Source organism: Lipotes vexillifer, unplaced genomic scaffold (genome assembly GCF_000442215.2).
Source record: "Lipotes vexillifer unplaced genomic scaffold, Lipotes_vexillifer_v1.1 scaffold916, whole genome shotgun sequence".
Lineage (NCBI taxonomy): Eukaryota > Metazoa > Chordata > Mammalia > Artiodactyla > Lipotidae > Lipotes > Lipotes vexillifer.
Genome location: NW_006798383.1, coordinates 6,768,392 through 6,778,045, shown reverse-complemented (window position 1 = coordinate 6,778,045; position 9,654 = coordinate 6,768,392). Strand labels below are relative to the sequence as shown.

Genomic DNA, 9,654 nt, shown 5'->3' with positions numbered 1-9,654 from the left:
CTTTCCCTCCCTTTTCTGCTTGTTCTGCCTTCCTCCTCCCCCACCACCCCTCCTTTCTGATTTCCTTTGCCCTTCTCTCCTCTCCCTTTCTCCTCTTTTCTTTTTCTGTCGCTCTGAAATGTTTCCATCCATTTGGGGGTACTAATTTTTTTAAGGCAAATTAAAAGGTGTATATTTTTTCATTTTCTACCATCATGTTGGTTTCCTTGGCTAAGCAATTAATAAGAGTTCAGAGGCCAACTGACACAGCGTTCGAAGTATTTTCACAGGATATCATCTCTGTATTTGCCCAGTTTCAAATCTCTTCACACCTTGATTTCAAAACTCCAGAAGTGCTTTGTGAATAAACAAAATACTAAGGAGAATAGCTGCCATTTGACACCCCAGGAATTTGTCTCTGTGGTGAAGATAAATCTAATTTCCTCCTGTATCTAACTAACTCTCTTTTACCCTTGTTCCCCAGCCAAGTTCCACTGACCAGATCACTTTCCCTTTTCCACCGAGGGCCTTGTAAGCAGTAGCCTCTCAGGGTACTTTTTCAGAAGTACCAATACCCAGCAACAAAGCAAGAGCATGTTTTTGTGTAATCATAAGCTGAAAAAGTATAGAGAAGCTACTCAAGGACGGTTAAATCAACCTTATGTGTAGACCAGGGATGTGGCAGCCCAGTGTGGAGACTGATACTGTGTTTCTCAGAAAGGTCAAAATTTGTTAGTCACTTTGCAAGTAACTACAGAGAAGCCACCTTCAAGCTGAAGCCCTGATACTTGAGTGTCTAAACTAAATTTTTTTCTCTGTTTCTTTTTTTTTAAATTGGGATTTAGTTACTTTACAATATTTTGTTAGTTTATACTGTACAGCAAAGTGAAACAGCTATACGTATACATATATCCCCTCTTTTTTTGGAGTTCCTTCTCATTCAGGTCACCACAGAGCATTGAGTAGAGTTCCCTGTGCTATACAGTAGGCTCTCATTAGTTATCTATTTTATACATAGAATCAATAGTGTATTTATGTCAATCCCAATCTCTCAATTCATCCCAACCCCCTTTTCCCCCTTGGTATCCATACATTTATTCTCTATGTCTGTGTCTCTATTTCTGCTTTGTAAATAAGATCGTCTGTACCAATTTTTTTAGATTCCACATATATGCGTTAATATACGATATTTTTCTCTTTCTTACTTCACTCAGTATGACAGTCTCTAGGTCCATCCATGTCTCTACAAATGACCCAGTTTCGTTCCTTTTTGATGGCTGAGTAATATTCCATTGTAGATATGTACCACATCTTCTTTATCCATTCATCTGTAGGTGGACACTTAGGTTGCTCCCATGTCCTGGCTATTGTAAACAGTGCTGCAGTGTACATTGGAGTGCATTAAACTAAACTTAATATCCATTCTGTTTCTAATCTCTAGGACATGGAACCCTCTCAAATATGCCTTGGCCCATGCAACTGTACTCCCCAGTACATTTGTCTTAGTCCACTTGGACTGCTGTAACAAAATACTACATACTGGATGGTTTATGAACAACAGGAATTATCTCTCACAGGTTTGAAGTCTGGAAGTCTGGGATTAGGGTACCAGCATGGTACAGTTTTGATGAAGGCCCTCTTCCAGAATGTAGGCAGCTACCTTCTCACTGTGTCCACATATGGTGGAAGCTACAAGGGAGCTTCTCTGTCCTCTTTTATAAAGGAACTGATCCCATTCATGAGGGCTCCACCCTCGTGACCTCATCAGCCCCAAAGGCCCCACCTCCTAATACCATCGCCTTGGAGTTTAGGTTTAAACATGTGAATTTTGGAGAGACACATTCAGACCATAGCAACACTTAATCCTTGCAGGATTTCAGAATGTCTGAAGTTTTCCCGTTATTTCTCTTTATCTTTTTAGTGTAAGACACACACATTGCCTTCTGAGTTAATCCTGACTTTTCTGAGACACAAAGGGGTGAAAAGAAAAGGGATTTTTTGTTTTTTTCAAGAGAAGGATCACGAGTGGGTCAAGAGCCTGGGTTAGTAGTTCCAACCTGATACTCTCTGAGTGGTGTGACCTTGGGCAAGGTATTTACTCTCTTGAAGCCTTGGTTTCCTTAATTGTGACCTGCAGTGTCTGGACTAGTTCCTCTCTAACAGTCTTTTCATCTCTAAAGGATCCCTTAATTCGTACTGTTGACAATAGTGGTAGCTGTGTGTACTCTTTCTTTTACTCTTTGCAACACTATTATTATTAAGTATTATTATTATCAACCTTTCTACGGGTGGTACATGGAGTTGTAGAGAAATTAGAAAGCCTAGGTTCCAATCTGATTGTATCATTTATTAGCCCTATGACTTTAGGCAAGCAAATTACTTTCAGGGCTAACATACCCTTTCTCTTATCTCATCATTATTTTTCTGAATTTGTGTCATATGTGAATTTTCTAGGCACACGATATGTATTCTTATCCAAGTTGTTGACACTTGTTGGGCAGGACACTAACAAGGGCACAGCCTTGCAGGTCCTATGTGACATCCATCCCACAGTTAAGAGATGGACACCAGCCATTGATCAACACCATTTGACAATGGTTTTTTTTTTTGGTATAGTTTAAGTCCCTTATATATATATTTTTTTCTACACAGCTTTCAAGAAATGATACATTGTATATAATATACACCTGATATGTATTTATAGTTATACACTCCCTGTCTTCTCTATTGAAATGTAAACTTCATGAGGGGCAGGGATTTTCCTCTCTGTTATTCACTGCTAAACCCTCAGCACCTAGAACTACCACTGGCACATTGTTGGTATTCAGTAAATATTTGTTGAACTCATTCATTCATTCATTAAAAAATTTAATTGAGGATCCGCTGTCTGCCCTGCTGTGTGTTAAATGTTAAGGATGTCCCAGGAATCCTCAGTCTAGAGCAATGGTCTCCATGGTGAGTTACCTGCAACAGCACCCAGGGTGCTGGGAGGTTTGATGATTCATGGAGACGTTGGGAGAAAATATTAGAATTTCTGACTTTTTGCTTGCTTATATTTTGATTTCTATTTTGTGTATACTTTTTAAAGTTAATATATAAATACTCTAGTGCATTTCCACAGCTTATTACTAACAACTCATATATGGGTGTGTGCTCATTTTTTTTTCTCTTGCTTGTTGTGTTCAAACAAAAATTTTGGAGATTGCTGCCCTTGGAATTCTCTTTTGGAATATAATTTCTCTGGGTCAGATTGTCTCTAGCAGTAAAATACTCAGGTTTCCGTTCCTTTACGCTCATATTTGTTCTGCCTGCTAGTCTGAAGTTCTTTGTCCTTAACAGATATGGAAAGAAAGGGGAATTGAAGTTCTCTCCTCTCCTTGTCTTCTGTTAATATGGCCCCTCCAGTCCCAAGCAAGACCTTCAGACCTTCCTCCTCTTACTCTGAATTTAAGATCAGCACAAACACATACCCCCTGGTATCCCTGGTATTTTTTTTTCCTGTCACAGCTTAAGCCTTGCAAGCACTCTCTAGTAAGATGGTACCCGAGTTGTAAGTATTCTGAAGTTTAAGGAAATTCCGTATCTCCTCCTCATATAAACATCACTCATCTCTCCTCTCTATCCCTTTTTCATTTGCACACGTCGATTACACCTGCCTTAGTCTTTGTTTTCCTGACTGTAGAAATTTTCTTGTTTATATTAATAGTACAGGTTTATTAATATTAAAAGTAATGCATAAATACATCCTCTTTGTATTAAAAGATTACTGATAAGTATAATGATCCCATTGACTGTTACCCCACCGTTCTAAAACCTCCCAGAGGTGACTACCGTTATGAATTTTGGATGTGCATTTCCAGTAGCATTTTTTTCCTTTTATATACATTTTTGCTTTGGGTTAATCAATAGACAATAGTTAGATAAATTGGGTATTTTCATTTAGTAGATTGCAATAAAGTAGTTAGAGATCTCTCTCATTAATGTTGTGTTCTGGCATGGAACAGTCTCCAAGACATATTATTGAGTAAAATTAACAAGTTGCTAAAAATACATAAGGTATGATACCACTACAGTTTTAAAAGATAACAAGAAACCTTCTTAAAAAAATATTGTGAGCTCCTCTTTTACCTCAATCCCACACTCTTTGATCATTTAAAGTATGTTTCTCTATATCTCATTGGCACTGTTGCTTCTGTCTGGGGATCAGGCTCGTGATCTGGTCAGGTTCCCTGGCGTCTCTCTAGATCTCCTCATCTGCATTCAGGAAACAACAAAGACAAAGATGGGGAGGGGCTATAAAAGTGGGGAAAATAAGAGGGAAACAGGAAATGCAACCAGTGGTATAAGAAGCAAAATCATTACATTAGAACAAGGGAAAATGGGAAAGGATAGGGAAGCACTGTGGAAGAATGGTTTGCCTCGACCGATTTAGAAGAATGGTTGATAACTGGAGGGACATGCTGCTTACTTCTGAGCACTTTCATTTCTCTTTCAACTTTCAGCTTTATTTCTACCCAGCACGTCATGCAACAAACCTCACCTCCCACAACCATCCTGAGCTTTATGTATTCCTTCACTCTAGGTCAGACACCCCGTTCCTTCCTTTGCTCTCCCTCCTACACACACTTTCTCTTCGTCTGTCTTTCTGTCTGTCTGTCTCTCTCTGCTCTGCCTTTTGTGGTAAATGTCATAACTTAACAGTCAGCCTTCTGGTTTGGGGAGTAAAAATGACAAAATGCAGAATTTAAGGAGCTTAAGGACGTTGGCCATGCTGATTCTCTGTAGCCATTATGCATTAAAAAAAACTAAGCATCATTTTTATTTGTCTGTCTATTTGTTATTTGTAGTAGCTTCCTTTATTTCTGGGAAACCAGTGTAACCGTGTAGAGACCAGAAGAAAGCAAGCAAGCATGTTTCTTAGGCTTGCAGGGGAGGTTAAAATGCCACTTTTAGGCTGCTTTTTGTTTTTATTTTTCTAGCTAATTTCCCCCACATGAGCAGGAGATGAGACCTCAGGCTAAGCTGCTTTGTTCAGGAGTAAAAGTTGCAGCATCAGCCAGGACCTTCCTGACGATGTTTGTCTTGAGAGCCTAACTGTAGCATTAGGTGAAGAGGAAACCCTTGACTACAGAAGAGGAAATCAGGGTATCCAGCCGCCAATACAGGCTGGCACTTTGCTGCTTCTCTCTGTAGCAGACAGCACCACTTGCTTCTATGGGCTTTATTTACGAAGAGCCTGCAGGAACATGAATGCTCCATCTAAAACAAAAAAGGAGGAGTGCAGGTGTCTCCAACTCCCCAACCTCTGCTCCTCTGCAGATCTCTCTGCATTCCTCCCTTGGCCATTAGCTGCAAATCTAAATCTGAATAAATAGGTGCTCTCCTGTCATGGTGTTTACTTTTTAGTACTTGCTCTGCGGTTATATCTATATCAGGACATTTTGTGGCTCCTCAGCATTTATTGAGCAGTATATTAAGTTGGTATAAACTCAGACAAAATGCCAGGAGAATGATAAACTAGTGACATTTTTGAGTGTCTCTGTGGAAAGTGTCTACAAAGGCTGCATTTGGCTGATTGTATTTCAGAAGGCCCATGTTGCACTCCTCACTTCACGGCGCGCTGTATCAGGGTGAGTGTTTTATTTGCATTCTTGACTAGGATGATCCTTAGATTTTATTCCCAAACAGCTCCTAAATGTGAGCACCAACTTAAGATGCTGGAAGCGGAGATGCACGAGGCTGGCTTTGTCTTGTTTGTATCAACAGAGCTGAGTCTAGTATGTCCTAGAGGGCCTTCACCTTACGCTTTCCTTGGGCAGGGAGACCTACACATAGATAGATAGGGGCACAGGTTCTTCTTTTCAGCCATTTGCAAACTTATGTGCATAACTTTCTTCAGTGACATCATGTGGCTTTTAGGATCAAATACAACACCTTAGCATGATGTACACAGGGCCTAAATTTTCATTTTATCTGCTACTGCTCTACTGTGAAAACATTAGATCCACCATGTTGACTTACTAGTAGACACCTCTATGGATCAACCTCTCTCTGACCTGGGACCTTTTTACTTGATATTTATCTCTAAGGAGAATGTTCTTCCACTCCCACTATCCATTGATCGTATCATTCCAAATCCTTGAAGACTCAACCCATTTACTGTAAAGACTTACAGGACATTCATTCTCCTCCGGACATTTCTCCTATGTCTTCAGATACCAACTTGAATATTAGAACTCTTGTTTCATTGGATTACTGTCTCTCCCATAGCTCTAAGGCTTGTAAAGCCAGGGAGTCTGTAGCCCTTGTTCTTACCACATAATAGAGCATTAGAGTGTTTCAGTAAATAAATAAATGATTTTATTTATTCATATAGTTGATCTCTGGGCTATTGACTCTTTTATTTTGTCTGTTGATTTACGATGATAAATCATTTTTGCTAACGGGCTACCCCTGGTATCCCAAGAAGCTTTTATTACCAACACGAATTTTAATTTTCATATGAGGGTTAATTTTCCCATCAGGATTAACATTCCCCATCTGTCTACACACCCTTGCTGTGTGCCAGGAATCTGCTTGGTGCTTTAAGATGTATATTCTAGGAGAACTTACTTTAGTCTCATTTTATCATTAAAAAATAAAATAAAAGCACAGAGATTGTTAAGTAATGACCAAATGTCACACACACAGATAAACTGATGAATGCTGATATGGCTGGTTATGTACTTCTTTATCCAAAAGCATTCAGTAAACATTGATTGAATATCTCTATATTAGCATGCATGGTACCTGGCACAGAAAAACAGAAAGGTTTGAGCTTGTCTGTCAATAAGAAGGACAGACAAATGAGCCACCACCTGAAACATGGCCTAATTTGTGCTATGCAAAAGTATGTGCACAGTTCTGGAAGTCTGAGAAGGGATAACCAACTTGGCTTAAGTGGCACCCCCATTGGGGAGACTGTTTTCAACTTCACTCATCTGCAGCTGAACCACAGACCACAAGAGTTTAGAAGGCAGAAGAAGGGTAAGAAGTTATTCCAGGCAGAGGTACCAGCATGCGCAAAGCATGGTGTTCCTTCCCTTCCATGAAATTCAGCTCAAGAAGGGAATTCATTTTCCCAGTTAGACATAAAGGCGATATAAAGATATACAAGATACAGCCACCTATTGTCTTTTTATATAATTAAAGGATCCTGAACCGAATTTTTTCATCTCATTTTTACAGAGAGATTCTTTCTGAGTCCCAGACTTGAACAACCCAGTATGTCAGATGTTATAGTAAATATTGACCAGTGTAAACATGTCTATATGTCTCTTGAGGAAACATTCTTCCCCATGCTCTGGTGAGCACAGAGAACAACACAGTGACAAAAAACAGAGCACCTGCCTTTTGGGAGCTCAGTGAAGTAAGAGAAGCATTTATGCAAAGAGATCCAGCAAGTCATTATGAACCATGACAGGGATGTGTACAGGGCAGTCTAGAAGCATAAAGCAAAGGTGCCCAAACCTTTGTGCTTAATACCTGAAGTCAGAGTTACTTATATGATTGGATAGAGAATCTTGAAGCCATTCTTGAGATCTCCCTCCAAAAATGAGATCGTCAAGAAAATATTTTGGATTAAATTTTATGTTTATGCTGGTTTTCTTTGATTTCTTATTTTTTAGCTTTATTGAAGCATACCTGACAAATAAGAGCGTGATATACTTGGTGTACAGCGTGATGATTTGATATACATATACATTGTGAAAGGATTTCCATAATCGAGTTAGCACATTCATTACCTCACATATTTACCTTTTTGTGTAAGAACACTTAAGTTCTACTGTCTCAGCAAACTGCAATTATATGATAAAGCATTTTCAATTATAGTCACCATGTTATACATTAGATCCTCAGACCTTATTCATCTTATAACTGAAAGTTTGTGCACTCCTACCATTCTCTCCCCATTTCTCCATCCCCACCCCACAAGCCTCTGGCAATGACTCATCATCATCATCATCATCATTATTAATCGCAACAATTGGTCTTAAAAACATGCAGAAAACCCTTAAACTCTACAGTCCCAACTAAAATGCATAAATGGGCTAGAAAATGATACGTTGCAGGTCATCTGCAGTGGTGTGTTTCCACAAGGTGTCTGATCAATGACAGCACCATTAAAACCAGCACATCTGTGAACATTTAACATTGTTTGGCTTCACCTCTTGAAAACTCACCAGTGCCACAAAGTAAAAGCAGCAGTAATTCTTTATAATGTGTGACTGCAGATCTAGAGGCACCCTTAGGCCTTCAGGAAAAAGGGCGAGCGCATCTGCAAATAAAAATGGTTGGAAACACCATGGCCTGACTCTAAAGTTTTATTTTGTTGTTGCAGTTGTTTAACTAAACATGGAAAAAATTTTAGGCCGGGTAAGGGAGTTGCCACGGTAGACTTTGGAAAGACAAAGGATTCTGTTTTGTCCCTGTCTCTTTTTTTTTTTTTTTTTTTTTTTTTTTTTTTTTTTAACATCTTTATTGGGGTATAATTGCTTTACAATGGTGTGTTAGTTTCTGCTTTATAACAGAGTGAATCAGTTATACATATACATATGTTCCCATATCTCTTCCCTCTTTGTCTCCCTCCCTCCCCCCCTCCCTATCCCACCCCTCCAGGCAGCCACAAAGAACCGAGCTGGTATCCCTGTGCCATGCGGCTGCTTCCCACTGGCTATCTACCTTACGTTTGTTAGTATATATATGTCCATGTCTCTCTCCGTCTCTTTACATTAGTTGATAAGAGGGACGTGTCACTTGAAACAACAGCTCCTGCCTTTAGAGATAATAAAAGATCTTAAGAGACTACTGCTATTATTGACTTGTCGTCATATGCACATGGAAAGTTGCAACTGGATGCAGGAGAATCATTTTGCCTCACGTTGACCCTGAGCACAAGCCAAGCAGGTTAGGTTTGCGTGATAGTTGCAACCCTGTGTTTCTGGGATGCCAGCGTCCTAGGTACTGGTCGTTTCAAGGAAGAAACTTGCATCAGGTAAGGTGGGAGGTGAAGAACATGTTACTACCCAATAATAATTTACAAAAACCAGTTAGCTGCTGAGCTTTCTAGTTTGAGGGTTGTCAGAAGGGGAGCTTGTTTTTTTTTTTGTTTTTTTTTATTGTTCATGACTTTGGCCTTGTCAGTAGAGGTCACCTATGAATGCAATCAATGCTTCACTATGGGAAGTGCAGAGCTACCGTCTCTGTCTGAACAAGCAGTCACTCGAGTACGTGACTGAAATGATGGTGAAAGTATCACCAACCACCTCTGTACAGATTCTAACCAGGGGAAATGTCCAAGTGCACGTTCCCTGTGTCTTTGGGGAAAATTATAAAACCCTTGTTAGGACATTTCTGCTTCCTGGAGGAAGAAGAAAGCAGAGTTCAGTGTTTCAAACATAGGCTCTGAATTTCAGGCCATGTATCAATCAAAGAAAAGTTACTGACAGTGATAGTAAGGCCTTAAGGAGACTTCTTAAGATAAAGAAAGACTAAGCTAGCTAGGCCTCAGACTCTGAGTTGGGAAATGAGTTCAAATAAGAGTTCTGGGAATACCCTTAGGACTATGATTCATTTACTTACTTCAAAGAGCTCACAGACCATTAAACACTCTCCCTCCCTCCCTCCCTCCCTCCC

At 39.7% G+C, this 9,654-nt stretch overlaps 1 protein-coding gene across 3 annotated transcripts in view; it reads left to right on the top strand.

Annotated features, from left to right (window-relative positions):
* SORCS1 (sortilin related VPS10 domain containing receptor 1) overlaps positions 1-9,654 on the top strand; it is a 275,703-nt gene that overhangs the window by 87,159 nt on the left and 178,890 nt on the right. The gene's annotated exons all lie outside the window — the stretch shown is intronic.